This window comes from Myodes glareolus, chromosome X (genome assembly GCF_982192425.1).
Source record: "Myodes glareolus chromosome X, mMyoGla1.1, whole genome shotgun sequence".
Lineage (NCBI taxonomy): Eukaryota > Metazoa > Chordata > Mammalia > Rodentia > Cricetidae > Myodes > Myodes glareolus.
In genome coordinates this window covers 44,640,151-44,661,355 of record NC_142053.1, presented here as the reverse complement: position 1 = coordinate 44,661,355, position 21,205 = coordinate 44,640,151, and the positions used below count along the sequence as shown (strand labels likewise).

General features: G+C 39.6%; 1 long non-coding RNA gene and 1 other non-coding gene across 2 annotated transcripts; both read left to right on the top strand.

The window, feature by feature from the left end:
- Nucleotides 1–8,797: 8,797 nt before the first annotated feature.
- LOC125397663 (uncharacterized) lies at nucleotides 8,798–9,998 on the top strand. Its single transcript, XR_015000384.1, has 2 exons — nucleotides 8,798–8,955; nucleotides 9,931–9,998. It is a non-coding gene; the product is annotated as an uncharacterized LOC125397663 (long non-coding RNA).
- A 10,465-nt stretch (nucleotides 9,999–20,463) lies between these two features.
- On the top strand, nucleotides 20,464–20,569 carry LOC125405598 (U6 spliceosomal RNA). The gene has a single exon (XR_007233618.1). It is a non-coding gene; the product is annotated as a U6 spliceosomal RNA (small nuclear RNA).
- Nucleotides 20,570–21,205: the final 636 nt, after the last annotated feature.

The window sequence follows — 21,205 nt, the reverse complement described above, 5'->3', positions numbered from 1 at the left end:
TTCACTTTGTGGGACCCCTAGTGGTGTAAGCAGGGCATGTCCCTAATGCTTGGGCCGGCTATTGGAAACCTATTCCCTATACTGCTTTACCTCATTCAACCTTAATTCAAAGAGAGGAGCTTAATCATACCTCAACTTGATATGCCATGTTTTGCTGACCTCCATGGGAGGACTGCCTTTTCTGAACAGAGAAGGAGGAGTGGGTTGGGGGTTACACTGGAGGTGAGGGAGGGACAGGAAGAAATGAGGTAGGCAAAACTGTGGTTGGCATGTTATTAAATGAAAAAAACAACTAATAATAAACAAATAAAATAAAAGAAGGCATACATGATAAAAAGATCAATTTCTAAAAAGTTGGGTTTTGAAAAGATATAGCTGATAAATATTTAACTATATTAACAAAAACAAAGACCTAAGAACTGACAAATAACTAGCTAAAGAAAACAATGAAATGGATACAATAGAATGAAATTCAAACGAGCAGAAGAGAATACTATGAATGATTATATACCCCAAAATGGAAAACCTAAAAGAAGTGGGTAAATTTATGAACACATGCAGCCTACAAAATTTGAGTCAAGAAGAAATAGAAAGTACAACTAGCAGTATTCAAAAACATTTATGCAAAAAATGCTCTGAACCTGATGGTTTACAGTTGAATTCTATAAACTGGTTAAAGAAGAGCAGTTTCCTGGAACCATTCTAAAAAAAATTGTAATGATAAGAACTTTGCCAAACTTCCTTTACAAAGCCAGAAAGATCCTTATACCAAAACTAAATAGTTAAAAGTAATTTATTTTAGTTTATATAGATGAGTGTTTTGCCTCTATGTATGTATGTGAACCACATGCATGCCTGGTGCCCTTGGTGGCCAGATGTTCTAGAATTGGAATTACAGATGGTTGTGAGCCACCATGTAGGTGCCAAGATTTGAACCCATATCCTCTGCAAGAGCAGCAGGTGCTCTAAGCCACTAAAGACACTTTCTTTTCCTTTGAAGGATTTTTATTTGTACCTGATGTTAAGTACAACTTTAAGACACTTGTTGGCTGCAAACACAATTTTACATAATTTGACAATCATCCAGTTTTCTGAAATATTGTCAGCAAGAGTGGCATTAATGAACCACATATTAGTCATGCAGAGTACAAATACACAACTACCTGGACATATGCAATTAAATAAGATTTTTTTATATTTATTCTTCTCTCATACATTACATCTGACCGAAGCTTCTGCTCCCTCTATTCTTCCCAGTCACACCTCCATGTGCTCTCTCCCTCAGATCCACTCCTCTATTTCCCTTCAATAAAAGAGCAGGCCTCCTAGGGATGTCAACAAACATGAGAAAGCAAATTTCAGTAAGACTAAGTGGCTTGGGACTGGTAGCACACACCTTTAATTCCAGCACTTGGGAGGCAGAAGCAGGAGGATTTCTGTGAGCTCAAGGCCAGCCTGATCTATAGAATGAGTTCCAGGATAGCCAGGGTTATGCAGAGAAACCATGTCTTGGGAAAAAAAAACTAAGCACATACCCTCATATCAAGGCTGGATGAGGCAACCCAGAAGTAGACAAAGGAGTCAGAGACACCCCACTCCCACAAGAACACCAAGTTACACAATCATAGCCCACATGCAGAAGACCTAGGTCAAACCTATACAGGCTCCTTAATTGTTCATCCAGTCTCCATGAGTCCCTATGATCTCTACTTAACGACTAAAGATATTTTTCAAAAGAAAACTAGAGTACTAAGGAGGTTGAGACAGAAGAATAGTAGATTGGGACTAATTTAGAGTACACTGGGAGATCCTGTCAAAAGAAGAATAAAAAGGAGGCAGGGAGGAGAGAGAGGAAAGAAAAGTAGGGATGTTTGGAAAGAAGGAAGTGGGGGAGGGAGAATATAAGAATTAAGGGAAGGAGGGAGAGTGAAATCTGTAGACCCATATTCCAATGACACATAGGCAACATGAACTCAATTAAATGCTATCAAATCAAGCCTGGTGGCACAGGCCTGTAAACCCAGATACTCAAAAGGCTGAGGAAGAAGGACCTAAAATTCAAGGTCAACCTGCTTAACAGAATAAGGCCAAGACTGGTTTGTGCTAAAAACAGTTAAGAGAACAGCTTGGTGTACATAGTTCCAGGACAGTTAGAGTTACATAGTGAAACCCTGCTTCAAAATAAAAAAAAAAGGAAGGAAAAAGAAAGGAAAAAGTGTAGATGGAAGTTTATGTCTTACTCCATCCCACAGCCATTCAGTCCCAAATAAACATACAGAGGCTTATATTAATTAATTGTATACTGTTTGGCCTATTAGCTCAGGATTATTATTAACTAGTTCTTACAACTTAAAATAATCCATAATTCTTGTTTATGTTTAGCCACGTGGTTTGGTACTTTTTCTCAGTTCAACATTTTCATCTTGCATCCTCTGTGCCTGGGTGGCAATTGCAGACTGCGTCTTTCCTCTTCCCAGAATTCTCCTAGTCTAGTTGCCCCACCTATACTTCCTGACTGAGTACTGGGGAATCAGAGTTTTATTAAACCAATATGAGTGGCAGATCTTTACAGGGTCCAAGAGTATTCTCCCACAGCGAAAAAGAAAAAAAAAGGGAAAGGATAGAGAAGAAAGGAAGGAAGAAAGGAAAGAATGAAGGAAGGAAGGAAGAAAGGAAGGGAGGAAAGAAGGAAGGAAGGGAGGGAGGGAGGGAGGAAGGAAGGGAGGAAGGAAGGAAGGAAGAAAGAAGTGAGGGGGAGAGGGCAGAGTGAAGTAAATGCAGAAGAGGAGGAGGGAGGAAGGAGAGAGCAGGGGTGAAGGGGAGGTGGGGGAAGGAGGGGAGGACATGGGGTGAATGAAAGTGTTGGAGGGAAAGGACAGGGAGGGGTGGAGGTGAAGGGGAAGGGGAAAGGAGGAAAGGGCATGGAGAGAGGGAAATGGGTGGAGGAGAAGAGGACCGGAAGGAGAGGGAGGAGAAGGAGGAGTGAGGATGGGAGATGGGGAATGGAAGAACAACAAGCAAGCTCTGTCAGTGATAAAGACAGAGAGGGAAGAGCAGTGAAATCCAGCGCCTTACAGCGATGTCCAATCTTTGTAGGCTTTTCTCCTCCACCAAGGGTTTTCACCTTCTGGTCTTAAATTTCTTATGAGTAAAGTGAGACTTTCAACTAGAATATTTCCTCTTCTGCCCTAAGAATTACTAGCTCAGTCCTTTTATATTTTGTACCAACACTTCCACACACTCTTATTTATAATGTGGAACCAGAATAACTCTCTGCAGTCTAAGCATACATAGCGAAATAATCCATATTGGCAGGTCAGGGACTGGGTGAAGAACTTCACAGCAATGAGCATGCATTTCCACACACTAGGTACACCTATCGAAATTGATACAAGTTAGTTGGAACCACCTTGGCTTTTGGTGGTTTTCAGGCTTCTTCCACGATGTCACAGCTATTGCTTCTTTTATGTTTTCATTTCAGGCACAACAAACCTGTAAATACTGACGTAGAACTTACGCCCCCTCCCATGAAAAAGAAATGTGCCTTTCATCGGACCACTTCACATGAGGCATGGGATTCTTATATACAAGAAGCAAATAGTGAAGGATGGGGCCCTAAGATGTGGCTGAACAATGACAATACAATAAAATAAGAGAAACAGGAGCCTGCTGCAGTAAAGCTTTGAAATTCAAACAGGAATACTCTTTGAAACAGATATCCTCAAGAGAGCAAGACAACATGTGCAAGATTGCATGGTGCCTGCGAACACTCAAAAGGCAACTGTGGGCTCTGCATCTCTCTACTGCCTGCACTGTGAATGTCAGTTTTCAGTTGACCACTAGCCACCTCCCAGCACCTCAGCACACCCTCAACCCCACCCTTCACACTGCAGTTGGCGGTTGTAGGCTTTTAACGGTAGACCTGAGAAAACAAAATGTCTCAAACGTTTGCTTTAAGCCTGAGGAATAAATAGCTCAGGTCAACAATGACCCTGGTTGTGACTGTGATCCTAGCTAGATACAGGAGGAAAGTTTTCCCACGATAATGTTTTCAGCTTCACTAGGTCTCTATGAGTTGAAAACAACAGGTCTAGGCCCTTGCCATATGGGTTCCCGTTTCCCAAGGCATTATGGGAGTAGGAAGGGGGAAGGAGAATACTCTCAGCTTCAAGCTTGATCAACTCACCCATGCCTGGCTTCTGTGGGCAGTGAGTCTTCACCACTGTTGTCACAGTGTTTCCATGAGGGAAACTGTGTCAGGATTTGGCATCTTAGAGATTCTTGAAGTTGGCAAGGAGCAATGGCAAGGAGCAATGGCAGACTCCATCACTTCCTAGGAGACATGCGAAAAAAATAGAACTCAGTGGGGAAATGTCTTCTCCAAGATCAAAGCACAGGGTGGGGGTGTAGAAAACGGAACCTTCTGTTCTTACACCCCCCCCACCCCGTGTTTACTGACAATGGAACCTTCAGAGGGTTGTGAGCCTTCTGCAACCCCTGCAGATGTAGTTACACCCAGGGGCCTGCTTGTTTGTTTGTTGATTTTGGTTTTCTGGGACAGGGTTTCTCGGTATAGCCCTGGCTATCCTGGAACTCATTCTATAGACCAGGCTGGCATGGGACTCAGAGATCTGCCATCTGAGTGCTGGGATTGAAGGCATGTGCCACCACCACAGGCTTGCTCCCGCTGGTTTTAACAGTCACTCTCTAGCCTGTTTTTTTGAGACAATGTCTCATAACCTGGAGCTTGCTGAGACTACCCTTCAAATCTTTCTCTCTCCATGTGATTTTCATCCCCCCTCACACACATTTGCACAGTAGTAAAGATGGGGTGCGGAGGAGCAGGAGAAAACTGTTGTTGTTAAGGTAATAACCATTAATATTTTTCTTCATATTTTTATATGCTCCATAACAATTAAAGGTTTACCTTGTATTAATTTTGCAGCATAAAATATATTTGAGAAATATTCCAATACAATTTTACATGATTCACAAAGGTCTCTTAACTTGCAGAAACGCTTCTGGAAATTTATTATAATAAATTTCTTTAAAAAATAATAAAACAAATTTCTTAACTGGGAGCTGGAGAGATTACTCGTTGGTTAAGTGTCCTTGCTATTCAAACACAAAAGTTTGAGTTTAGATTCTAGAATCCTTGTGAAAAGTTGATTGTGGCCATGCAGGTCCCTGTAATCCCTGGACTGTTGAATCTGAAGAGAGTGGAGATTCCAACATCACTGGGGCGTGCAGATGGCCAGCCTAGCTCCAGGTTCAGTGAAAGATGCTGTCTCAGCGGAATCAGGTGCAGAGTAATAGAACAGGGCACCTAGTCTCCTCTTCTGGTCTCTGTGCATAAAGGGTGCACCACATGTATGCACACGTGTATGCATAGAACACACACACATCTTTATGCACATAACACACACGTGTATGCACAGAACACAGACACACATGTGTATGCACAGAACACACACACGTGTACACACAGAACACAGACACACACGTGTATGTACAGAACACACACACGTGTATGCACAGAACACACACACACACTCATGTACAGACATAAAGGCCTGGATGATATTTTACTTTACTTTAAACTTTTTTGGGGGGGGGGGGATTCTCTGTGTAGCTTTGGAGCCTGTCCTGAAACTTGCTCTGTGGACCAGGCTGGCCTCGAACTCACAGAGATACGCCGACTTCTGCCTCCCAAGTTCTGGGATTAAAGGCGTGTGCGGCCACCACCACTCAACTTAAAAAAAGTTTTGAGTCAGTATTTCACTGTGTCACTTTGGCGGTACTGAAACTCATCATGTAGAAGTTGGCCTCTAATTTCCCCAAATCCACTTACCTATTTCCTAAGTCCTGGAATTAATATGGACCACTATGCCTGGCTGGGTTTTATTTGTTTGTTTTTGTTTTTAAGATAGCATCATGAAGTTCAGACCAGTCTCAAAATTACAATCCTCTGGCCTCACTCTGTGTGTCCTCATGCCACAACTCAAGAATGTTACCACAGACTTGCCTCATTTTATTTATACTGCTTTGGTCTGCTGAAACTAATTTCTATTGTTGATGAGAACTGTTTATTAAATTTTCTGACCAGTGATACATTGGAATTCACCTGCCTCTGACCCCTGCAACACTGTGGTTATCGACATGTACCAGATCTGATTCTTAATTGGGTGCTGGGTATTAAAATTCAGGTCCTCATTCTTAGGCCACAAGTCCTTTAGCCAAGGAACCATCTCCTCAACTCAATATTAAAACATGTTATTTCATTTTTTAAGGTTTAGTTCTATTTGTAATTCTCTCTCTCTCTCTCTCTCTCTCTCTCTCTCAGTGTATGTGAGTGTGTATGAGTGTAAGTCCTACAAAAGTCCAGAAATTGGTATCAGATCCTTGCAGCTAGAGTTACAAGTGGTTGTAAGCTATGAGATTTGGTTGTTGAGAATCAAATTTGGGTCCTCTACAACAGAAGCATGAGCTTTTAAACACTAAGCCAATTCTTCAGCCCCAAACCCTATGTTTCTTAAGTTGCTATTATAACAAGGTTTGTGAAGCCTGAAAGTTAGAGGAAAACTGTAACACAAATCTATGCTTAGAAAAATCAATAAAATATACTCAATAATGTTTCTTATATATTAAGAAATAATATAACTGAATATAGTGACCCATGGAGCCTCTGGTTTATTTTAACTTAGACCAGTGTCCAATTAAGCACAAGTCCTTCCTAGTTCTTTCTCTTTTTTTGCTAAAACTTATATTTATTTATTTATTTTGGTTTTTCAAGACAGGATTTCTTTGTCTGCAGTCAAGTGACTAGTCATGCTATGCCCTGGAATAAAATTTCAAACATAATTTTCTGGAAGATAGCCTAGTTAAGAAATAAGAAAGGAATTCCTTTGAGTTGGTTTTTGTAAAACAAGATTTAGTAGAGTCAAGTATGATACATGTTTAATAAAACGGTATTATTAGAAAGTTTTGATCACCCCTGGGGCAGTCCTCCCTGAATTAAGCTAGTAAAAAAATAAATTTGTTAATGGCAAATTTGATTGAATAAATGTCGTGAGAAAATATTACTAGTCCAATGACTCCTCTCTCATCTCAATTCCCATACAGTAAAAAATATTTGTCCTTTTTTTTCTGAGACAGGATCTCACTATGTAGATCTGGCTGTCCTGGAACTCCCTATGTAGACCAGGCTGACCTCTAACAGAGATTCACCTGCCTCTGCCTCTGTGTGCTGGGAGTAAAGGACTGTAGCACTCTGTCTGGCTAAAATATTTGTCTTTTTAGATGGTAATGATTTCCAACTGTTATACAAGGAGGTGGGTACTATCATGAAGACTTTACACTTACTATCAGATACAGTCTAAATACCTACATTTTTAAGCACAGAGGTCCTAAAATTGAACAAACTCTGACACCCACAAAATTAAAAGTTGGGGAGGGAGCACAGCAAGCCAGGGTTATTGACCAATCGGAGAGGCCTTACATAACACAGAGATCTGAAGTCACAAGGGGGTGGGCGGGGCAAGAGCCGGGGCGTTCTGTGGCGCTTATAAACTCAGGGGCTGTACTAGGCCACACCAGTGTGATCCACACTCTAGTAGGGCACTCAGCTGTTGATCTAACAGGCATCTTGTACCAAAAAAGTGAGAACTTGGGACCCAGGAGGACCAGGCACGATGGGGCCTACTGACATTCCGGCGGTAGTATTTTGTGACTGCGGGAATCCCATTTCGAAGCCCACTTCACAGTGATTTTGTTTCCTGTGTTGCTGTCTGGAGCAGGATCCTGGGGGGATCCCACCTTAGAAGGTCCAAGGGGACAGGCAACTTTGAGGTAAGCGCAAAGGCCAGAAGTAGAGTTGAGGGATGCACAGGGGAGTAGGGGGCAATCTTTTAGGTTTGGCGCTCATCTCTTTGTCCCTTAGGCTGGCTGCTGGACAGTGACAAGTTATTTGTAAATGGCACAGTTCAGACAAATGACCCTGCCCCGTCCTGCAGCTATAAATGTGTGAATCCCAATTTCCCCAACTTTGAGATTGGTGATGTTCACCAGGTAAAGGAAGTTCTTAGGATACCCTTGACTGAAAGGGTTTGAGAGATGGAAGCTTCGGAACTGTGGGGTGGGGTGGGGTGGAGGGCTCTCTAGTCTACCCTGGTCACTAGATTGTGTCCTATCCCCGCTAAGATAGAACCAGTCACTGGTTGAAGAGCTCTGCCTTCTTATCTCTGGAAATAGGACTCGGCTGTATTTGGCGTGCCTCGTTCTACTAAAGGTTTTGAGTCTTGATCATAAATAGCAGCTTTTTTTCTTTTTCTTTTACACATTCTCTAAGGTTACAAGAAGGTTATTATGAGACTTGTAATTGGCAATGACTAGGTTAAACCCTTCTCTGTCTTATTGCAGTGTTCTAATATACTGACTTTGGACATTCAGTAGAAATTAGTACAGTGTTGTGTGCCTCTCTTTTAGTGTGTGATGCTCACCACCATTCCCAAATCCCCTAAAAGTAGCTGATTGGAAGGTGAAGATGCTCATAGTCTCCTTTTACCTTTGCTGGGATTTTAAAAGTCAGGCTTTTCTTTTCCCCTGGGTTTCTAGAGTATCTTAGTTTCTGGAGCATCTTCTTCTGCTGTCATTTGCTGCCACCAGAAATGGACTAATGCTTTGCAATCAGAGCACCCTAAGAAAACGTGACTTTCTTAGATGGGTTGTTACCTTGTTGAAAACCACCATGCAAAATATTCATTGATATTTTGAATTTTTATGAATTTTTAATTGTTATTCCTAATCTATCACAGTTCTAGTGGGTAACGTTTTGTGTTGTTGTTCTTTCAGTCAATATGGGCAACAAACTTGACATGTCAGAAATTGAAAAATTTGACAGATCAAAACTGAATAAAATTATTACCACAGGAAAAAATACACTTCCATCGAAGGAAAGTAAGTCACGGTGGTTTCTAGTTGAGAGGAACAGTGGTGAAAGTTGGCATAGTCACTTACGAAACCTATGCTGTATTAAAATTGCGAAAACCTAAGTAGTAGTAAGAGAATTATAATTAATGCAGCAATTAAAATATCAAGTAATTGTCTTTTTTAGATAATGTACATGGTTTGCATGCTAGGTTACAGTAATAATGGTATCATAGATTCATCGCTTCTTAAAAATTACTAAAATTATATTAAAGCTAATTTTGGAATATTGGCTGTGGCATTATATAAATCTTGATTTTGCCCAGTTTTTATTTTAACGTAAATAGACATTTTTCAGAATGCAACAGTTTGAATATATGCTTTTATACATAAAAACTGTGCAAATTGTAGCTTTAATCTTCTAGAAATAGCTATAAAATAAGGTGGAAAACTAAGTTTAGAGTTTGTGTATGTTCCAGCTTCCAAGATTTAAAGGATCAGTTTGCTCTTCAGAATAACAACCTCCTGGAGAAACTCAAAGTGAACTTTTAAAAGCAGAGTGGCATTTTTGTCTTGTCAGCTCTAATTGAGAACTCAAGAATTCAAAAGATTATCTGAAAAGATGAAACTTCCTAGTTGTATAAAGTTAAACTGAAGGAAATTCTTACTTACTCCTCATTCCTACAACACTCTGTGGACTACATCAATATTTTAAATCTATTACTAAAATATAAACTTTATATACAGAGAATATATAGATTATTGTAAAGTCTTCAGGTGCTCTAACACATACACACCTCCACTATGAGGATAAGTGGTTAGGGCTTTTACATTCTAAGGCATGTTTATCAGCCTTCAGTGACTTAGTAAAGCTATCTTGTAGAAGAAACTGAACTTAATTTTAAGAAAACCAAAGAAAGAAAGAAAGAAAGAAAGAAAATAAAAGAAAGGAAAATCCCTTTTAATAATTTTTTTCTATTTTTCTTTCCCTACCCATCCAACAAGAGGAGTTCGCAAAAGAAAACATAAAATGAGGAATACGCTTGAAGAATAAACGTCAACATTGCCAACAATCTTGGTTTTAGGCATTTTTTTTAAACCTATGTGTTTCTGAGATACATGACAGTTGCTGATGGCCTCTCACCCATACCTGATATTTAAATGTTAATCAGTACCCAGTTAAGCAGTAATCAGGAACAGGCATTCCCTTTGCTTTTAAACTTCCTCATTGATGAACAAATTACAGATGGTTGTTGTCAGATATTTGGTCAAAAGTGAGACCCCAGCCCTCTAACACCCCTATATCCAAGGAGTCTGGGATGATTGGAGGCATCACCCCAGTCCCTGGCATCCATCCTAAGCCCCTTCCCCCTGGGAGTTGCCTTGGTTCAGACTCCACCTATGGGAAGCCTGCCAAGTGCTGACCCTCTCCAGGAAGGGTCAGGACCACTCTCACAGGCTAGTTAACATATGGTCACAGGTTTTGCATAATCTCTCCCTGTCTCCCCACCCCCATTCACCCTCTCCCGCCATGTTCCCAACAACCCTGTAGCGTTGCATTCATTAAACGCGGGCATCTTTGATTTGGTGTACTCTGGTCTAATTGGAGTTATTTTGCCTGGGTGGAGAGGCTCGTTTTAAGATTTTTCCTAACAGATGGAGGTTTTCTACCAAAAGGGTCTGTTTTTCCCACGGGCACACGACCCAGGGCTACATGCTGGGAAACACCCTAACTGTGCACCCTCTCTGCCAAACTGGATTGATTTCCTCTCGGTGAGTTCTCCTTTTTGCTTATGCTGGTAGGGTACCCAGGGTGACCCATTCACTTTTGGGCCTTTCCGCGGAACTTGCACATCCATGTTCACTGTGGCTATAGTCACAAAAGTTAAATGGAATCAGATTAGATTAGATGTTTATCAATAGATGAATAATGAAACTGGGATATGTATTTATGTATGTACATACATATACACACACATACATATATATGGGGCGGGTGGAGAGAGAGAGAGAGAGAGAGAGAGAGAGAGAGAGAGAGAGAGAGAGAGAGAGATTGAGATTTTAGAGATTTAGAGAGATTTTATTCAGTTGTAAAGTAAGTATATAATTTGCTGGACATGTTCAGTCACCCCAGTCAGGATATAGCTGAGGAATCCATCTTTTATATTTTCAAGTATGCACTTTTATAAAGAGCTTTGTAATTATTATTTTAAATGTCACTTATGCTTCCTATATGCCAAGAACTGTGCTGAACACTTTACACAGATTATCTCATTAAAATTCTTACATCAGTCCTGTGAGTCATACAACAAATTGAGGCTCAGGGGAGCTTTCTCAAGGTCACAGTGTCGGTAAGTGGCAAAGCTGAGATTAGAGGCTAGGTTTATTTGACTGTGAAGCTCATACTGTGAATGGTTCATTCATTCCTCTGACCACCCATTTATTATTTAATCCATCCAAGGATTTATTGAATCGATTTTATGGGATAGATACAGTCTAGGTATTAGGTATGCAGTATTGAACATGAGCAAAATACACAAAAATCTTTGTTTTATAGAATAGTAAGATAATGACTAAATCAATTTATTGAGTATGTAATGTATTTGCACTAATTGTAGGTAGCATAGGGGAAATATTAAAGTAGGGATGAGGCAATATGATGCATTTTGAGGAGAGGAAGGAAAAATAAGACAGTAAAGATCTCACTTTGTAGGTGACATTTGAACAACAGCCAGAAAGAAATGGTAAAAATTTAACATTTTTCTTTTATTTTATAATATTCACTCATTTAGTTATTTTGTCTTTTTAAAATCATGTATCTTGATCCCATTCATTTCTGCATGCCTTTGAATCCACCCTCCACCCCTGCACACTCCCCAAATAAAACAAAATTTAAGAGAAAAATAAAAAAAATTAAAAAGGGAAAAATTTAAAAGTCTTACATGGAAGCTATATTATAACACAGTGAGTCATACTGTGAACCCTTTTTTCTATTTTTTTTTTTGTGAGTGCTCATTGCAAAGAATTATTGGCATGGTTCGAGGTCTCTGGATTCCAGTACCCTATTGATGCTGGGCCCTCACTAGGGCTCCTCCTGGATATCCTGTTACTGCCCTGTGTTGTGGTGATCCTGCAGTTTTGGGTCTACATGTCATATCCCTTCATGTGCTCCAGCAGACCATAGACAGAGTGGATCATGGGACAGGCCAAGGCACATCCTAGTCTCTGGGCCTAGGCAGTGGTTGGGTTGATATGTCAAATGTGAAATTGCTGTGGGAGCTCCTTCCGCTCCTCAGGCAATCGCCGCTGAGTTACCAGCCCATTGGGGCATGGTCTCTCTCTCTTTAAAAAAAAGCAGCGGCTGTCCTCCACTCCCTCTTTGGCTTCCGGCTCCACTTCTGGCTCCTGGTCTCCTTTCCTGTTCGCGTGGAGGGGCTGTTGTCTGGGACGGTAATCTGTAAGTTTTTTCCCCTTTGAATAAATAACCATTCTATTAATCATAATTTCAAACTGGTGTGGGATTGTCTGTGACTTACGCCTTCATGAAATAGGTACAACTCTTCCATGCTTACAACTTCAGGACTGGCTCACCTACTAAAAGGGTTGGCTCTATTGTGCTGCCCTGGAAAGGTACAGGGCTTGCTCTCCCAAGTGTTGCAGCTCATGGGGGTCAAGGATAGCTCTCCTACTCTTGCAACTACAGGATCAACTCTCCCACCTGCGCCAGAAGTTGATGGGCATGGGGGAGGAGGCCAACGAGGCAGATGGGTAATGGGACAGCTTTTCTATGCTCACAATTTTGGGGCTGGCTCACCCACACCTACGCTAACAGGGTTGGCTCTCTTTTTAACTATGTTTTGAAGCTTAAAGGTGGTATGGCACAAAAGCCTCCATATTTGAAAAACATGTTTCTTGAAAACAAGAATCACAAAAGATTATTTAAATCAACACCTTACACACATTTTAAAAATTCTTTTAAAAGCGGCTTGTTTTATTGTACCTTGGAGTACATGTTTCCTTATTACCAGATCAAAATGTTTTTAACTTTAAGATTAATCTAGAAGAGGAAAACTTTTATTAGCTATCCATTTTATTTTTAACCATGTATATGTGGCAAGGGAAGGGGAGTACTTGTACTGGCTGGTTTGGTGTTTCAACTTGATACAAACTAGAGTCATCAAATGCCACATTATGTCATGAGAGTATCCCTACCCCAAACAGGGACTAGACAATGTTGATCCCCTCCTCATAAAGACCACATAACAAATGAAAGTTCATTTCTGCCAACGTTCTCCCTAGGGGAGTAATAAATGTATTAGGGTTACTTACTGTCCATGGATGGAGTGGTTACTAATAGGAGATGCTTATGTAGCTGTCCTGGAAGATCTGTACCTAGAATGGAAGATGACTTTTCCACAGCTGCATAGAGAGAGACCCCACTTTAGTTCTTCTATGAATATTTATTTCAAGTTCATGTGGAATTATGCTCAAATTTCCCACAACTTGTTGGGAGGAGTGGATGCATACTCAGGTGAGCATCCTATAACCCTTCTTGAACTTCTTTCTATGAGGGAATGGAAACAGTTCACAGCCATCACTGTGATGATCTTTTGCAAGTTTACTCATGAAGACAGTGCCAGTTGCTTCAAAGGATGGATCTGATATAATACAAGAGTGTAAAGAACCAAAGTAGGGACTTCAAATTATGAATCAAGGAAAGTTAAGCCCAAGAAGCCAGATATCCACTTTAATTTCAAAGGGTAATTGGTGTGGGAAGTCCTTCTATGTGTTGCTTTTGTTAGTTAATGAATAAAGAATCTGCATTGGCTTGTGAAAGGGCAGAGTAGAGCTAGGTAGGAAAACTAAACTGAATGCTGGGAAAAAAAAGGTGGAGTCAGGAGATGCCATGTATGCACCACTGGGAACAAAAGAGCTGGAAACTTGCCGGTAAGCCACAGCCACGTGCTGATATACAGATTAATAGAAGTGGGTTAAATTAAGATGTAAGAGCTAGCCAGTAAGAAGCTAGAGTTAATAGGCCAAGCAGTGATTTAATTAATACAGTTTCTGTGTGGTTATTTCTAGTCTAGGCAGCCAGGAATGAACAAGTGGCCTCCTACAACAGGTACTAGTTGAACCAAAACCAAGAAAACATGTTGAATGTCAGAGTGGTACAGACTTGGGAAACATACACCAACTGTAACAACTAACCCAAGACCCTAGGATAACACTGCCTGACTTTGACTCATCCTCCCTTCAACCACTACTCATCCGAGGAAGAATACTAAATCCACTGGTGAATGAATAATATTATTTATTTCCTCTCCCATAATGAACATTAAAGCCTTCAACTGGAATCCCAACCAAGTCTTCTCCTTTCATGAGTGGTTAAAATACAAAACCGATAGTGAAGCTACACAATGATCCCAAGAGTCACTGAGTTCTGCTAGACTCAAAGGGATCAAGAGCCTTCTGATGCTCAGTGTATTTATACCCTCACTTGGTACTGAAGAAGAACTAGGTGAGCAAGCACTTACTGAATTTTATGGTAAGGACACTTATAAAATACGTTGTTGTAAGGTGCCCTCTGGTTGGATGGGACAGGCTTAGAAAATGAAGTTGCTCCCTTCCTTTGGAGAGGCCAGGCAGCAACAGTGAGTGCTGAAGTGAGTCTTGAAATTCAAGTAGGTACTCTACAGGTGGTAGGAGCAATATTGTTGGTGAGAAGTCATCCACTATAATGTGAACTCCAAGAAAGGCACTATTTCCACAGGAACTAGAGCTGGAGGATAAAGCAGTGTTGTTTTGTTTTCTCAAACTGTATCTCAGAACCCATGTTGGAAATCAATTTGGTGACTTACATTAGACATTTTGTTAAATGTTATGGACTATAATAACATAAATAAAGGGAAAGGGAGACTAAAGGAGCAGAAAGGGCAGGTTAGAAGAGGTAATATAGTGAAGGATAACTAATATTCATTTGAAAGTGGCATATTGAAACCAATTGCTCTAGAAGTCTTCTCAGATATATGCATATACGTTCATAAAAGAAGTTTAAATGGAGTGACCCTATAAAAGAGGGACAATGAGTTCCCCAGACAATATGCACTATCAAGTAAAAATCTCAATGCTACTTATAACTTGCCTTTTTACAAGTTGCTGGTCAATGAGGTCCTATATGTCCCATAAACATATCAAGTTGTGTCGTTGCTCCTGGTTACCCTCCAGAACTTGAAGGCAAGACTCTGTTGCTGAGGACCCTACATAATACTTGAATCTTGGAATGTGGGGAAATCAAGCTGGTACTCACCTGAAAGCTTGATCCATACTACATAGTATTCATAGTTCTGGATGCTTCTATGCATGCTTTGGGAGCAGTCATTGACAGTATTATTCATCTGTGAAACCTGTAAGCTACAATAACTTCTGGTCTGACAAGACAAACTCACTGATTGAGTAGCAATATAATTGTTAGGAGAGTAATTGACCATTTTCTGATTGGGATTTAAAGCCCATTTCGCAAGATTAAACTCATGCCTAGTACTTTTAATTGGGGAAATAAAACCCATGGCTGAATGGGCCATGGACCCAAGGGGAGAATCTGATTCTATTATTGTGCTAAATGGCAATAAACTTCCCACTGTATTCGTATCTTTATATCTACATATTAGTGCATCTCTGAACCCTCATTAGAGAAGATCTACTTTGCAGTAGATGACAATTAATACAGAAGCTGACTACTGGTCAATATACAGAGAATAGAAGACTGTGATGAGTGCTTAGATATAAATGGGACCTTTATATCATGCCTTCTCACCTCAAGGTTTGGGGATCATTACAGAAGAGTAAGCAGAAAGATTATAAGAGCCAGGGGTAGTGTACATCTGCATCAAAACAGAATTTGCTAGAAATGGTAGGACCTTTTTGCAAAAGAATCCATAGCAGCTCGGCCTGCAGGTATAAGGCAGCCAAAATCCAAATATGGATGGTGGAAGGACTCATGAAGTCTTGTCTTGGGTCAAGAACTATTAGCAACTAATGGAAGCTGGGAAAGAAGAAGAGGGAGTGGGAGGGAGGGAGAAAGAGAAAGAGAGAGGGGGGAGAGAGAGAGAGAGAGAGAGAGAGAGAGAGAGAGAGAGAGAGAGAGATTTTTTCACCAGGGATGTGACCCCTGAGGGGTTTCCACTGATCTAGTAGATGACTCTACACCTAGGCACACACAGGTAGCCCTAAATAGACACAATGGTTTTAAAAACAAGAACATGAGAACTTGGAAGGAAAAAATGTTATTGAGTGATAATGGGGTAATTGGAGGGTAAAAAACATGACTTGGATTTGATTAAAACACATCATATTTAAAAAAAACACAGATAAAAAACCAAAAGTTTTCATAAACTGCATGTAGTAAAAGTAAGAATTCTTTTGTAAACTATTAATAGTCACATTTAGACAGATAAGTATGAGTTACAATGCAAAGTATATTTTGTACTAGAGGTAATTGTCAAAACAAAGTTTAAATATCCTTTCACAGCACTTTTGAACATTTTCCTATATGGCAATCTATTGAAGGGTTTTAAACAAGGTAATGACATGATCCAATTTGTGCTTCATCTAAAAGTTTAACCATCTTAGATCAAATTAGCCATGGAAAAGGTGTTGGAATCAAATTAAGTACTGATTGACAACTGGCTTTTTTCCAAATTAAATCTTCAAGTTAATCTAATCTGTCTCACAAGGAAAACACTTCAATTTGTACACTCTTATTTGACAGATACTTTTTGAATGCATATCACGTGTCAGACACTCTCCTGGACTCTGTAGATGTAATATAATGATAAACAGAATTATTACTGTCTTCATCTTCGACAAGTTCAGTATAGTGAAAGGGAAAGCATGAGAAACAATCGCCCCAAATGAATGTCATAAACACGAAAGAAAAAAGGGTACCAGGCACTATGAGGGATCATAGTGGAGCAAGGGTCCTGAGAAGGAGTAGTGTTTTAAATTATTGACAAGGGAACAAACTCTGTGAGGAAGCATTTTTTAAGGAGATACCTCAAAAAAGAAGAGAAATTAGAAGTAGTGCAGAGGAAAGAGCCACTCGGAAAGAGAGCAGCAAGTGAAAGACCTAGAGAAAATAAATAACTTGGCATGTTAAAGAACAGGAAAAACAAACAAACAACAAAGCAAAGCATCACTGAGGATTGACCAGGATTGCCAAAAAAATATAGTGGCATTGGATAGAAGATGTAAATATGACCAGGGGAGAGCATTGTGTGAGATTGAGTCTGGTGAAAACCAGCTCAAAAGCTGAAGGAGCTAGGTCCCTTGACAAAAACATGCAGAGAGCAGAGGAAAATACTGCTATTTAAAGAACAGCACTCCTTTATAGGGTCCTGTTCTAGGTGAAAGAAGTCATTTTTCTTGAAGAATTTGCTGGGTAAAATGGTCTAAAGTAACTGAATACATTCCTGAGGTTAGAATGTACATCTGCAAACTACAGTGACAAGCCACACTCAGACCCAAGTCACTATTTTCTTCTTTCTTTAATTATTTCTTCATTCTTTGCAGTTCTCATGTGCCAATTCCTAGAGCCAATCCCTAATAAATTCACAGTGTTCTTCTAAAGTTATTGACCCCTTGCTGTGATGTTAACAGTAAGGCAAGGCAGATTGGATATGTCAGAGGTGGTCTGCTTGAAACAGAAAATCTTTAAGTTGACAATATCTGCTGCTTCAGAGTCCCAAATAATACCGTTGCCGATTCTATGATAAATGGGTATAGAGTTATCTTAGCGAGGGTTTCTATCACAGTGATAAAATACCATGACCAAAAGCAACTTGAGGAAAAAGGGGTTCATTTCAGCTTGCAACACGCAGTCCATCATTTAGGGAATTCGGGGCAGGAACATGAAAGCAGGAGCTGAGACAAAGACTATGAAGGAGTGTTGTTACCGGCTTGCTCCTCATGGTTGACTCGGCTTGTGTTCTTATAGCATGCAGGATCACCAACTCCCTCCTCTTGCTCAACTCTTAATCAAGACAGTATCCCCACAGACTTGCCTACAGGCCAATGTTATTGCCATGCTTTCTCGATTGTGATTCCCTTTCCTTAGACAACTCTAGCTTGTGTCAAGTTGACATTAAGTTAGCCAGCACACGAGTCAGGATTACAGACTACTATGCAGAGGATGATGATTCATTCACTATCTGGCCTCACCATTTTTACTAGCAAATATTCCTTCTTCTATAAATGCTTTACAAAGCAGAAGTTTGTTCATCTATTTTCTTGTAGCCTTCCCAAATTTATATTTAAAAAATCAACTGGTTCAAGCGAGTACAGGAGTAGTAGGAGAAATATGGTTGCTCAGAAATAAGGTAAGGAGGACAGAAGTGACTTGAGGGCATGAGGACTTAAGGAACATGGATTAGTTGTGTTTCAATAGGAGACGTAGCAGAAAGAGTTTTCAGTTAACATAACGTTTCTCATCCCTGGGTGAACATATCCACCTGGGCACATTTGAGAATGTCTGAAAATTCTCTGGTTACAATGCTAATAGTTTATCAGTTGACATATCCTGTTCTAGATTCTGGTTGTTGTGATATATACAATCACTAGGCTGTGTACTGGTCAAATGGAATAATCCCTCCAAAATAAAGAATGTCTTGGTAGTACAGTTGGTGGTCCCAAGTACTGCTGAAAGCAAATAGAAGCCAGCATCTAGTGCAAGGTAGTTTTATGAATTCTCTTAAGTTCTAAGCTTCTGTTGTCTGAAACCACCAGAATCAGAAAGCAAACAGTCCAGAGCCTGGAAGAAAGAGAGGTAATTATTAAAAGAGAAGTGACAAAACCCTTCTGAGTTAGAATGACTCTCTTTGAGGGACAAAAGGCATTAGTTTTGCTTTGTTCAGGATCTGATGAAAAAATGACAGTATAATGGGGTGGATAAAAAGTTAGGATACAGAAAAGTTCTTTCCTGTGTGAAATCTAGACAACTACATAATCATTGTGGAGAAGTAAATATTGAACCTTTCCTAATATCCAAAAAATTCTAAGGAAGGGCTTTATGTGAATAAATTGGCTTTGGCAAGTGCAAGTTTAGTGAGACAGGCATGTATCACTTGGCCCCTGACATCATAGAAACACTTTGAGTAAATTCTGGCTTAGGAATTAGATTTTTGGATGTTTTACTTAAGTGATTCCCATAGCCCTTAAGAGTGATAACTGATTATATCATGTGTCTAGACAGTATTCTATCCAGGTAGTGGTATAATATATGCATTGTGATTTTCTGCACATTTGATCTCCCTTATACATATGGGAGATCATACCTTATGATTAATTAATATTTTAGCATTAGGCAATGTGTTATTTGAGATGTAACAATCTCATGAAAGCGGTGTTCTTATGATCAGGTGTTAATTCACTTATAAAAGATCAGTCAGAGGTCTACCTTTCTCCTTGTCCTGTGTGAGGCAGTAGTCAGAAGTCATCATTGGTGAACTCTCACTGCACCCACTGGCCTTAGTCTTCTCAGCCACTAGAACAATGTTATTTACAAGCCACTCAACCTAGGGCACTTTGTTATAGAAAGGTGAATGAAGTAAGACATTTCTTACTTGTTTATGAGCAGGATGAGTGCATATTACAAAGTCTAATGAGACTTCCAATATATTTAAATTAGCTGAAAAGTTCTTTCAGGCTATTTTCCATTTGTCAATTTTCTTAATATTCATGAGCTCAAAGGTAGCAATATTAAAATCAAAGTAGTCTTAGAAGAGGCGAAGCTTTGAGATTCATTTTGAAGAGTATTGAATTTCTATGAAGAATTCATTGAGGATTAACAATTTAAACAACTTCATTATAAAATCATCCAAAGGATAAAACACATTAGTTATTTTTCTCATTGTTGTGTGAAAATAACTGACAAAATTTAAAAAGCTAAAGGAAAGGTTTCTTTGGATCATGATTTGAGGAAGTACAATATACCAGGGCAGAGATGGCATGGTGGTAGGAGCATATGACTTCTAGTTATATTGCATCTGTAATTAGGAAGCAGAGAGACCAAATGGTGGTGTTCCTTTGGCTTTGCCCATTTTCACTTTTTATTCAATACAGAACTCCATCCAATGAAATGGTGCTATCCATATTCGGGGTAGTTTTTCAATCCTTAGTCAAACTACTCTGGAAACTGCCTCAAAAAATATACGTAGAGGCATGTGTCATCGGTGATTTAAAATCCATTCAACTTGACAGTGAAGAATAACCATCACAGCCTTTGTCCAGACTCCTTACTCTGGCTTTTGCTTTATCCTATTTATCTTTTGTTTTTTCCCTGTTTGACCATTGCATCTTGGAGCTTGCTGTTTTCTGAAGAGGAAGTGGAGTGGTCGTGGAGATGAGTGGAGAGGAGAGCGGGGATCATGAGTGGAGGGTGGGAAAACTGTAGTTGAGATGTATTGTGTGCCAGAAGAATCTATTTTCAATAAAAACTTTAAAAATAATACATTTAAATGAAGAATAGGAAATCTTGATACTGTGCTCACTTTGGCAGCACATGTACTAGAATTTAATGATACAGAGAAGATTAGTATAGTCCCTGTGCAACGATGACATGCAAATTAATAAAGTGTTTCTTAATTTTTATAGAACACCAAATAGATTGGAACCCATGCCACATAGTAATCAAAACACAAAATATACAGAAAAAGAAAGACTGTTAAGAGCCCAAAGGAAAAGGGCCAAGTAACATGTAAAGGCAGATCCATCAGAATTATACCCAACTTCTCAATGGAGAATCTGAAAGCTAGAAGGTCCTGGACAAATGTTTTGCAGACACTAAGAGATCACAGATGACAATCCAGAGTACTATACCAAGCAAAGCTTTCTATTATCATAGATGGAGAAAACAAAATATTACATGACAAAACAAGATTTAAACAATACCTATCCACAAATTCAGCTCTGCAGAAAGCACTAGACGGAAAACTCCAACACAAGAAAGCTAGCTGTGCCCACAAAAGCACAGACAATATATAATCTACATCAACAAATCCTAAAGAAGGGAAATACATACATACTACTAAAAAATAATAACAGGAATTAACAATAACTGGTCACTAATATCCCTTAATAATAATGGACTCAACTTGACTATAAAAAGGCACAGACTAAAATAATAGATAAGAAAACAGGATCCATCCTTCTGCTGCATACAAGAAAGATATTTTAACTTCAAAGACAGACATTTCCTCAGATGAAAGGGTTGGAAAAAGGCTTC